This window comes from Dipodomys merriami, unplaced genomic scaffold, assembly GCF_024711535.1.
Source record: "Dipodomys merriami isolate MVZ:Mamm:240054 unplaced genomic scaffold, mDipMer1.0.p SCAF_693, whole genome shotgun sequence".
NCBI lineage: Eukaryota > Metazoa > Chordata > Mammalia > Rodentia > Heteromyidae > Dipodomys > Dipodomys merriami.
Window position 1 is genome coordinate 1 of NW_027206283.1, and position 12,902 is coordinate 12,902.

At 39.7% G+C, this 12,902-nt stretch overlaps 1 long non-coding RNA gene across 1 annotated transcript in view; it reads left to right on the forward strand.

Annotated features, from left to right (window-relative positions):
• The first annotated feature begins 10,143 nt into the window (after positions 1-10,143).
• The window catches only part of LOC138816378 (uncharacterized), a 60,946-nt gene continuing 58,187 nt past the window's right edge, over positions 10,144-12,902 (forward strand). Inside the window, exon 1 of the long non-coding RNA XR_011368651.1 lies at positions 10,144-10,421. This is a non-coding gene — a long non-coding RNA (uncharacterized lncRNA). The remainder of the gene's footprint in view (positions 10,422-12,902) is intronic.

Below are 12,902 nucleotides of genomic sequence, written 5' to 3' on the forward strand. Positions count from 1 at the left end.
CTCTAAGACATTTCTCCCCTCCCAACTAACAATCTTCCCACCTGGATGCTGGAAAGGACAACACTCCCAAACTAGCTTAGCTATGCCATCAAGTCTTTCCATGGCAACAATGTTTGATAAGAAATGTATTCATTACCTTTCTCAGGTAATTGTAACCTCTCTGTATGGTATTTTCACAATTAAAAAAAGCAGAAGTACAAACATGATTTATTTCTGAACAATCAAGCTTCCTGTAGACTGTTTCACTCTTCCTATTTTGCTCCCAGATGCCCAGAAGACCTTGGTTTGAAGACATATTCTGTATTGTCAGGTGTGTGAGATAAATGACTTCCTTAGAAGAAAATGTGAATTTGAAGATTGAAATTGAGAAGGGAAATCAAACTCTTCTATCTTTTTTTACTAAGGACCAGAAAACAATGATAATGTGCTTACTTGCTGAGAGTAAGCAACTTTTACCACCTGTGGTAATGAATTTCATTTTGATGCTGTTGTGAAATGTATCTGACAAGTGTCCGGAACCCTAATTCTTTATTTTCTGAAAGCACCACCTATTCAGAAATTCTGATTTGTGCTGTGAATATTTATTTCCTGCAAAATGTATTTGCTTGCATATTTTGATTTTGTGAAATCTTGGTTAGTTTGATATTGTTCTCTCATTTAAATTATAAGCAAGTAAAAATCAATTGAACCTGATTAAATGAAGTTCTTTCTGCCCATTTACTCTGGTACAGATTTCTCTGATTTAGGAAATCTACATTTTAAGTCATTCTGGATGCCTAACTAGGTCTGTGTATGTGGATGAGTCAATAAGAATTGCAGACTGTGCCACATTGATTTTGGAGCAAAACCTTATACCTGGTAACTGGGCAATGATTCAAAAGACAGCTGAGTCTGAAGCCATGAAGCCTCCTGCCTGCGTTCAGCTCCACATCTCTTCTACAACACCCCTCACTTCCCAAGCAGTGGTTTCTTTTGCTATCCAAAAAGGTTTCTGGAGCTTCATCTTACGCTGGCCTCCTAGTATGCCAACATGCAGGGAGTCAAGGCAGATGTGGCAGAGGCATTTTTTTCGTCAGTTGTGGGGCCTGAACTCTGGGACTGGGCATTTTCCCTCAGCTCTTCAGCTCAAGTCTAAAACCGCTGATTTAAACAGCTGCATATATCAACTAGATTTAACAGACATCTATTGAATATTTCACCCAGCAGCATCAGAACACACGTTTTTCTCTGCAGCACATAGAACATTTTCCAAAATAGACCACATTTATGTCACAAAGCAATCTTGTGCAAATTCAGAAACATTGAAGTTATACCTTGAATTCGCTCACACCACAAGGGAATAAAATTAGAACTCAACACCAAAAACCACCAAAGAAAGTCCGGTAACACATGGAGGCTGAACAACATACTGTTGAATCACCAGTGGGTCAGGGAAGAGATTAGAAAGGAAATTCAAATGTTCATGATATTCAACAAAAATGAGCACACAAATTACCAGCTCTTCTTGGACAGAGCAAAGGCAGTACTTAGAGGCGAGTTTATAGCTTTGAGTTCCTAATTGGAGAGATCTAAAACGAACAATTTAATGAGACATCTAAACCTCCTTGAAAAAGAGCAGCAAAATAAACCCTAATCCAGGAGATGGAAATAAATAATTAAAATTAAATCAGAATTAAACAAATTAGGATCGAAGAAAACCATAGAAAGAACCAACAAAAGAGTTTGTTCTTCAACAAAATTAACAAAATTGACAGACCCTTAGCAAATATTATCAGGAAAAGAAGAAAACTCACCCAAATAAATAAACTCAGAGATGAGAATGGAAACATCACCAGAGAAACAACCAAGATTCAGAACTTTATAAGGGAATACTTATCAAAACTATGCTAATAAGATTGAGAGCTTGGCAGAAATGGACATTTTTATAGCAAATATTGACATGCCAAAACTAAACAAAGATGAGTTAAAACATTTTAAGAGGACCATATCAAACATTGAGATAGAAACAGCAATAAGAGAAGTCCCATCTAAGAAAAGCCCAGGACCAGAAAGATTTGCAGCAGAATTCTACAAGGCCTTTAAAGCAGAGCTCACACCTGTAGCTCTTCAATGAAATTGAAAGAGAAAGTTCACTACTGAACTTATTCTATGAAGACATCATAACCCTTATCCCAAAACCAGTCAGGGACTCATCAAAAAAGAGAACTATAGACCCTTTTCTTTGATGAACATCGTTACTAAATTTTGACCAATCAACTTCAACAATTCATGCAAAAATAATCAAACACCACGATCAAACAGGATTCATTTCAGGGATGCAAAGCTGGGTCAATATATGCAAATCAATTAATAAAATTCATCACATCAACAAGACCAAGGATAACAACCACATGGTTATCTCAATAGATTCAGAAAAGGCATTTGGCAAGATTCAACACCCACTGATAATGAAAACTCTGGAAAAATTAGGAATCCAGGGAACATTCATCAATACAATAAAGGCTGTATATGACAAACCTACAGCCAGCATTATACTTAATGGTGAAAAACTAAAGCCATTTCCTCTTTAATCAGGAACAAGACAAGGATGTCCATTCTCGCCACTCCTCTTCAATCTAGTATTAGAATGCCTATCTACAGCAATAAGACAAGATGCAAACATAAAATTGATCCAAATAGGGAAAGATGATGTAAAACTCTCCCTCTTTGCAGATGGAATGATCTTGTATTTCAAGAATCCCACTGACTCCACTTCCAAATTATTCAAGCTTATTCAAACTTGGGCAAAGTAACGGGGTATAAAGTTAACCCTCAAAAATCAATGGCTTTTCAGTATGCCAACAATGAGAAAAGTGTGGCTGAAATCAGGAAAGCAACTCCATTCATAATAGCTGCACAAAAAATAAAATACCTAGGAATTAACTTAACTAAAGAAGTGAAGGACCTCTATGATGAAAACTTTAAAAACCTGAAAAAGGAAATCAAAACAGAACACACAAAGTGGCAAAAAAAACCCCATGCTCCTGCATTGGAAAGATCAACATCATGAAAATGGCAATACTTCCCAAGGCTATCTACAAATTCAATGCAATACCTATCAATATCCCAAATTCATTCTTCAAGGAATAGAAGAAACAATCCAAAAATTCATATGGAACAATAAAAGACCCAGGATAGAATAAAAGATCATTAACAGAAAGAAAAGGGCTGGAGGAATATCAATACCAAATTTCAAACTCTACTACAACACCATAGTAATCAAAACAACTTGGTAATGGCACAAGAACAGACCTCAGGACCAATGGAATAAAATTGAACCTACAGATATATAGCCATCTTATCTTCGATAAGGAAGGTAAATAATTAGAATGGAAGAAAGACAGCCTCTTCAGTACATGGTGATGGCAAAATTGGTTTATCACTTGTAGAAAACGAAAGCTAGATTCTTATAAATCACCCTGCACAAGAATCAACTCCAAGTGGATGAAAGACCCCGGAGTCAAAGCAGACACTCTGAAAATATTACAGGTGTCCTTGGCACAGGCCATAATTTTCTTAATAGAGACCCAGAAACACAACAAATCAAAGAAAATTTGGACAAATGGGATTGCATGAAATTGCAGAACTTCTGCAAGGCAAAGAACATAGCTAGCAAGATCGATAGAAAGCCCACGGATTGGGAGATGATCTTCAGTAGCCATACAATGGACAAGTGTCTCATATCTAAAATATACCTGGAACTCAAAAAATTAAATCCCCCAAAAACAAATCCTCAGAGAAACAACTGCCCAATAAATAAGTGGGCTAAAGACTTAAAGGGAAACTTCTCTGAAGAGGAACGAAGGCTGGCCAGTAGACATATGAAGAAATGCTCAACCTCTCTAGCTACAAAAAAAATGCAAGTCAACCCAACATTGAGATACCAAATCAGCCCTGTTAGAATAGCTATAATCAAGAAATCTAATAACAACAGATACTGGAGGAGATGGGGACAGAAGGGAATCTTACTGCATAGTTGGTGGGAGGTTCCTCAAAAAGACTCCAGATAGAGCTTCCCTATTTCCCAGCAATCAAACTTTTGGGCATTTACCCAAATGATCACAAACAAGATCATACTAAAGCTACCAGCACAACTATTTTTCTTGCAACATTATTTACCATAGATAAGTTATGGAACCAATTCAAATGCCCCTCATTAGATGAATGGATCTAGAAAATGTGGTATATATACACAAAATGCAATTCTATGCCTCTATCAGAAAGAATGTAATTGCCCCATTTGTTAGGAAATGGAAAGACTTGGAAAAAATTAAGTGTATTAAGCCAGGCTCAAAAATATAGGTCCCATGGTTTCCCTTATTTGCAATAACTAGTATATTTTTGAGACATGCAGAAAAGGTAAGATAACTTCATGTTAGGTGAAATGAACCCCAAGATAAGTATTGAAATGTTTTTTTTTCTTTCTTGCAATTGTTTCTAACATATTTATAAGATTATTTCTTGGTTGCTTTGTATGTCCCTCCCCCATGGTATAACCCCTGCTGCCATTTTATTTGATATTGGTATAATTTGTGGAGGGAATGGGCAAAACCAACCTTTAAATAGGGATACGTTGGACCCATTGCAACAATGCGCTATACAAGTCATTATGTCCAATAATGAACTTTACAACTTTTGCCAGGGGCGGGGTGTTGGGGGGTTGGAGAGGGGAGATCAGAAAGGATGAGAAGTGGAAACAGGAAGAGGCAACAATGCTTGATAAGAAATGTACTCATTACCTTACCCATGTAATTGTAACCCCTCTGTACGAGATTTTGCGAAAAAAAATATCTAAAAAACGATTGGCAGAATAATGTCAAAAAGTTTTTGACAGAATAATCATTACTGTATCATCTAGAATCTGGATATGGTTAGTAACTCTAGAGGATTTTCTCATACTTTCAGAATTTCGTAAATATACATAATAAGGCAAATGAGGTGTTTTATACCTATAATCCAAGCTACTCTGAAAATGGAAATGTCGATAGTTACAGTTCAAGGTCAAGCTACAAGAGACCTCCAGCTCAATCAATAAAAGCTGGGTGTGCCAATGTGTGGCTGTCATCCTACCTATGTTGGATATAAAACTAGGAAGTTCACTTTCCAGGTAGCCTAGGAATAAACAAATACAAGATTCTATCTCAAACACTAACAAAGCAAAAATTGCTGGATGTAGCATGGTTCAAGTGGTCAGATGCCTGCCTGGCAAATGCAAGGCTCTGAATTTGAATCCAAGTACTTACCTCAAAAATTTAAAAATAAACAATATGAATTAATTCTCTAAATCACTTCTCAGTGCAATTATCTTATGTATTCTTCAGATAATCTTGTAGTCAAGGCAGAGAATTGATTAAACCAGATCAATATGATAGGTGAAATGAACCCAAAAATAAGTATTGAAATGTTTTTTTTTTCTTGCTTGCAATTGTTTCTAACATATTTATAAGATTATTTCTTTGGGCCGGGCGCCGGTGGCTCACGCCTGTAATCCTAGCTACTCAGGAGGCTGAGATCTGAGAATCGCGGTTCAAAGCCAGCCCGGGCAGGAAAGACCGTGAGATTCCTATCTCCAATAAACCACTAGAAAACCGGAAGTGGCGCTGTAGCTCAAGTGGTAGAGCACTCGCCTTGAGCTGAAGAGCTGAGGGACAGCGCCCAAGCCCAGAGTTCAAGCCCCATGACCGACAAAAAAAAAAAAAAAAAAAAAGAAAAAAAAAGATTATTTCTTTGTACTGGGAATGCCTAGCTTCTTCATGGCTCAAAGGCTGGTGTGCTCATGTGGACCCATTCACCAGTGATGCCTGCTATGCCCCGAGTTCAGATCCCAGCCCTGCCAAATGATTCATCTTGATGTCAGAAGCAAATCGTTGCCCTGTTTTCCTTTCCTGTGCAACTCCTGGGTTTCAGCTAGGATGGAGAATGCATGGGCAACCCTGTGGTCATGGGAATAAGTTGTTATACATATCAGCCGAGTTATACCTGTCATCATATACTCAAGAAAATACACAATACATCCATGAATAGCATACAAAATAAAGACAATAACTACACTTAATATATGATGCAGTCCACACACGGATGTGAATATACATCCCATGTTTCAATGATGCATTGAGGACTATTTTGGCCTCCCTGGGGCTCAATATCAGTTCCTGGGAACAGTCCAGCTCCTTACTGGCTCACAGTCTGCTGTGATCACTTGGACCCAATGGGCAGTTGGGCTTCCTAGGCCTCGAGTTCGAATCCCAGCACTACCCAAAATTCTCCCTGATGTGAGAAGCCATTCATTGCACCTGTTTTCATGTGCTCTGCAAATTCTTGATCTCAGCTAGGATAGAGAAGGTATAGGCAACTCTATATTCATGGGAATAGGTTGTCATCCAGTTCACCACAGTTATATCTGTCAACCTATACTTAAGAAAATACACAATACATCAATGACTGAGACACAAAATAAAGAGAATGACTACACTAAACGCAAGATGTCGCCCACTCATGTTTGGAAATATAGATCCTTTGTTTAATTATGAATTTATGACTATATTAGCCCCCACCAGGACTCCATCACAGTTCCCAGGAATGGCCTACCTCCTTAGTGGTTCACAAGCTGGTGTGCTCACCATGACCCATTCACCAGTTGGGCCTGCTAGGCCTTGAGTTCAAATTCCAGCACTGCCAAAAGATTCATTCTAATGTGAAAAGCCTAGGGTTGCTCATGTTTTCCTGTTCTGTGAATGTCCTGAGTCTCATTGAGGATGGAAAATGCTATATAAGCAAGTCAATAGCCATGGGAATAGGTTGTCATCCATGTAAGCACAGTTATATCTGTCACCATATTCAATAAAATGCACAATACATCCATGAATAAGATAAATAAAAAATGAATAAAAAGTGTAACTACACTGAATGCAAGATGCATACCACACCTGTAGGTTAAGAGAGATCCTATGTTTAAAAAAGGTGGGCTTGCTATTTTGTCCTGTGCTGGGGCTTCAAATAAGGCCCTAAACCAGGCCTGACATTCTAGTCTTCAAAAATGGTGAGCTTGCCCTTCCCCCTCAGTGCAACAGAGCTATCCAAACCTGAATTCAAATCCCAGTGCTCACAAAAGATTCATCCTGATGTCAGAAGCCAGTTGTTGCACATGTTTTCCTCTCCTGTGAAAGTCCTGAGTCTCATCCAAGAATAGGAATTCATAAGCAACCCCATAACCATAGGAACAGGTTGTCATCCATGTCAGCAAAGTTATACCTGTCACCATATTTAGTAAAATACAGAATAGCTCCATGAAATAGAGACAAAATAAGAAGTTCACCGAACACAAGATGCTGTACAAACATGTATGTCAATATAGATCGTATGTTTAAATTATGAATTCATGACTATAGTGGACCACCCTGGCAATCAATATCAGATCCTGGGAATGGCCTAGCTCATTAGTTGCTCACAGGTTAGTGTGTTCACCTTGACTTATTGGCCAATTGGTCCTACTAGGACCTGAGTTAAGATCCCAGCACTACCAACAAGTGTATCGTGGAGTAAGAAGCCAAGTGTGAAACTTATTTTCCTTTTCTCTGAATATCCTGGGTAATCCTGAGAATCCTGGCATGATGGAGAACATTTCTATAAATCTAGATGCTCTGTGATAGGATGTCATCAATGTAATAAATTTAAGGTGTTTCATCCTAGTACAATCAATGGTAAATAAATGAATAAAACAAAAAATACAAGAACAACCACACCAAACATGTATGGACTGAACATCTATAAGTAAGTATAACTCCTATCTTTACAATGTATATAAATAATATGTTTCCAGGGCTAGGGCTTGAATACAGGACTAGTGAACAGGCCTAACTTTCCTATCTTCAAATACGGTGATCTTCTCCTTCATCCACATTGCTGCAGATTTACTCAGATCCTGAGTTCAAATCCAAAGCCTGGAAGAATAAACAGTGTGAATTGCAAGCCAGGGAGCTAATTTTTTTTATTTTACTTTTCTCAATACGGCGCTTGAAGTCAGGTCATGGCAACTCTGCCTCAGCTTTGATCACCCTAGGCTGGGTTGCAGCCACTAGATCTACAGCTCCTCCTAGAATCCTAGACCCTCAGGCATTGCAAGGAAAGCAATGCACAGAAAAAATATGGACATTTTATGTTTTCTTCATTGCATGGTGACCCTCATGGGTCTGAATTACACTGTTGCAAAGGGTACTTCATCTTGCATTGCTGAAGGCTGCCAGACTATCAGGGATGCCATAGGCCCACGTGGCAACATAGGCTCTGATTTCGAATCCCTGTCCTGACACCAACCAATGGCAGGAGCTATTAAGGAAATGGTTCCCATCCATAGGTTTAACAATGGAATGTTGTCAATGTCATGGTTGAATGAATTGATCATGAATGATGCTCCTATAAAATTAAACAGCATCATTTTAGGAGGTTGATGTATTTTATTTAATATTTATGAAGCATTGAAGGAATATTATTAATTAAAAGAATGCAATAATTTCAGGACACTGATTTCATTAATAGTTTAAGGATGAAAACAATTAATTACATTACATTAATTACATTAATTACATGGAGGCATAATTAATACCCAGGAATTGGAAGGAATGTAGTCTATATAACTGAATAATGTATAGTCATATCTGACACTCTATAAAGATATATATTTATTAGCGTAGTGCCATCTGCATGTCAAGCCCCTGGGGCTTGATCTGAGGTCCTGGGAACAGCCTGTCAGCTCAATTTGCCCCAGGATGGCATGCTAACACTCACCCATTCATGAATTGGGCCTTATAGGCTTGTAGGTCTTGAGTTCAGATGCCAGCACTCCCAAAAATGAATCGTGGAGTAAGAAGATGATGATGACACATGTTTTCCTTTTCTATGAAAGTCCTGGGTGTCAGGTATGAAGTGGAATACATATGCAGACCTATATCTTGTGTAATCAATGTAATCAATGTTTTATGTTCCATAATAGTCAATAAAATAAATTGTCAATACATGAATAAAACAACAAAATAAAATAACTACACTGAATGCAATATGGAGTCAACATAGGTATATAAATATAAATCATATATGTAAATTGTACATGAATAGGATGTTTTCTAGTGTTGGAGATCTATTTTAGGCATAAGGAACAGACCTGAATTTCTTGACTTTAAGTAGGCCAGCTTCCCATTCCCACACAGTGCAACAGAGTTACCAAGACATTGAGTTTCAATCCCAGTCCTGGCAGAAAAATGGTACCTTTGCAGTATGGGAGGCCCAATTCTTAAGCCTTTCATTATGCCTCCATTTTATGAATGTGATTGTTTAACTGCTTAATAAATAATTAACTAAAATCGATCAGTGTCCTATAATATAATTGTGTATAATTTTATCCTAGAATCATTCAAGTACTTCCCAACCATGACATACATCACATTCCATTGGTATTCATATGGATAGGAATGAGTTCCTTAGGATCTCCAGCCATTTGGAGGTGGCAGGAACAGGATTCCAAATGTGAGCTCCAGCTCCCACCACTTCAACCTGGGGATAGGCTACTCACCGGGCTGTCCAAGAATATCAGCAAGACCAATGATTAGACAGGCACCAGTGGCTCTCAGCAGTCCACCTTGATACTTACAAGGCTGTGATGGGAGGATCATGGTCAAAGTCATCCTAGTCAGGAAAGTCCTTGAGACCTCTGTCCAACTGCAGTGCCAACAAAGCCAGAAGCCCAGGGCTCCAGTGTGGAGGGCGAGCCTTGAGCAAAAGCAGTGCACAGACTGTGCCCAGATCCTGAGTTCACGGTCTGGGTCTGGCAACAAACAGACATACAGAACAATCTGTGCAGCCATCCAGCTAAAGCAGGTCACCATCTCATCTCCAAATGAATTGGACATTGTTCCCTGGGAAAAGGGCTGGGGGAGCTCCTATCTTCTTGACTCCGCCCATGCTGCTTGCATCACAGAATTCTGGCCACACCCCCATTCTTTCATGGTTATTTCTGACCAATGGGATACAAGAACGGTGACCACGCCCACATTCCATGCTGCCTAGTAGCACCCCGGATTCCCTCTGTTAGTTTACAACACTACCAGCAGTTGAGGAAGGTAGAGGTGGCTGAGTGGTGAGGAAGAGACTCAAGCAACTTTGGAGTATAGTAGGAAATTGAGAAGCCTGCCCGCACCCTTGCTCCCTCCTCACCTTTCCAAGTTGCAGGATTTCAAACCTCAGGCAATGGTGCACTGCCAGCCCGCATAAAGCCATGACCTGGTCCCTGGCCCTGGTTTTCTGCTCTTGGCCCATGTGTTTGCAATGCCGCTGCCATTGCTGCTTGCCCCACCTGGAGCAACCTCCAGCAGCTTTTCCCAGCAGCACAGGTGAGTGGCTGCCCCCAAATCACCACTACCTGGGATCAGACACCCCTCTGGGGGCACCATGACCACTTTCTTGGATCTGAGGAGCAACCTTTCTGTCTTGGGCATTTCTGAAACAGAAACTCATTATATGCTCTAGTTGGACTGGATCGAGGTCCTCCTATCTGGGACAGGTATGCTCCACCAGGATTGGTCCTCTGTAGTTGGGATGGTAAACACGTAGCGTCATGCTCAGTCATCGATTTAGATGGATTATCCCAAACTTTTAGTCCACAGCAGCCGATTCTTGACCACAAGTGAAGCTCTGGGTAGGGCCACAACCATCAGACCTCATTCTCCTCACAGGACAGTTTTGAGGAAACAAGGGATTTATAGAGAGGGAATCTCTGGAGCATGACTTGGCATGGAGGGAGTGGCATTCAGAGAAGGTTCTCTGCAATTCTGTGAGCAAATGACAGGAAGATACCCACAAAGGGCTCAGGTTGGGCCAGTTATTAATCATGCAACAGCTGGGGATTTTGAAACAAACCATGGCTCTCTTTCATCATTACCCTATCCCCATGAGGAAGGGGATCCTTCACTGTGTTGAATTTTGCATCTGGGGAAACCGAGGCACAGAGAAGTCAGGTGACCTCCTTATGACTTCAACTTCACAGGAAGCTCAGCCTGACTTCACTACCATGCTCCCTAGGACAATGGGTGCTATTCAATCCACTTCTTGTGGTAGGAAGTACACTTCTTGTCAGTTGTGGGGTTTGAACCCTAGGCATGGGCACTGTTCCTGAGCTCCTCAGCAAAATGCTAGTGCTCTACCACTTGAGCCCACAGCACCACCTCTGGTTTTCTGATGGTTCTTTGGAAATAAAAGGCTCAAAGACGTTAATGCGGGGGCTGGCTATGAACCATGATCCTCATATTTCAGCCTCCAGTGTAGATAGGATTAGAGTTCTGAGCCACTGGCACTCAACTTCATTTTAATTCTGACTTCTCTCTCTCTCTTTTACAAAAACTGGTTGAATTGGTGCTGGAGAAGGGGGTCCAGCATCTCCATGTGGCTGGAATCCAAGGTGACCTTCTCATTCTGGAGGTGGGCTGTGGGTCAGGGGCTGTCTCGCTCAGCCTGTTGAAACAGCTCCCTGAGGTAAGCCCCACTGTTCCCTGGCTAGACCATGAAATTCATTGTCCATCCAGCCTTACTGGACTTATTGAATTGTATTGCTTTCTACATCATTTTCTAGCACCTGGCCAAACTTATGATACATAGTTATGGAGTGAAAATATAATGCCTTCTTAAGAAAGTCATTGAGGGCTCTGGGAATGTGCCTTCATGGTATGGTGATTGTCTAGCATGCATGAAAACCTGGGTTCAATTCCTCAGTAACACAGAAAAAAAGAAAAAGACTAGAGGGAATGCTGTGCCTCAAGTTGTAGAGTGCTAGCCTTGAGAAAAAAAGCTCAGGAATAATTCCCTACCCCTGAGTTTAAGCCCCAGGACTGGCAAAAAAATTAGTAAATGGAAAATAAAGGACCCATACTTGAAATACATTATTGCTATTTCCATACTGATACCTGATAATAGCCCCTAATTCATGTATTTTACTTATGTTAGGATACTGTGTTGAAAAAAGTTTTGTTCTTTAAGTCACAGCAATTAATGCTAGGAATGTGCTTAGATGTCAGCTGAAGATTAATTCTGGAAATTCAAGGATTCAAAGATTTTGTGTAATCACTGCTAATCACAAAGTGAAAAGTAGTCTAAGTGTGATTTTGAAATCTTTTGGATCAGTTTTGGCATCAAAAAAGCAGAGGCTAATTACTAGTTGTGACAGAAAATAAGGAATAACTCCAGATGGAAGGAAAAAATGATAGTAAATAACGTATACCAGATACTGGTCTAGAGAACCATTTTTAGTTATTGAAGAACTCGTTGTCAACTAGGCTTTTGCTCATTGCCTTTATCATTCTAAATCTCTTAGGCTAGTTCTTAATCTCTGCGTGATAAATGTTTCTCTCTTTTTTTTTTACTTGTGTGCTTTTTTTCCTCTTTTTTCTTTTTTAAATTTTTTATTCTTTTAATTTTAATTTTAATTTTTTGTGAACATACTGTACAGAGGGGTTACAATTACATGGACCAGATAATGAGTACATTTATCAATCATTGCAGCCTCCTCCTTTGTTTACCCTTCACATCCCTTCCCAGCCTCTCCCCATCCCCCAACACCAACACCCCCACCCCGCACCAAAGTTGTAAAATTCGTTTTTGACATGACAACTTGTACTTCTCATAGTTGCATCAGGTCCACCTGTACCCTTAAACGACTTGTTTTTCCACATCTCCTCCACAAATTATACCGACATCAAATATAGTCAAAGCAGGGGTTGTAATGTGGGGGAGGGTCATACAAAGCAACAAAAATATAATCTCATAAATGAGTTAGAAACAAAGGCATGAAAGAAAAAAACATTTAAATACATATCAAGGGT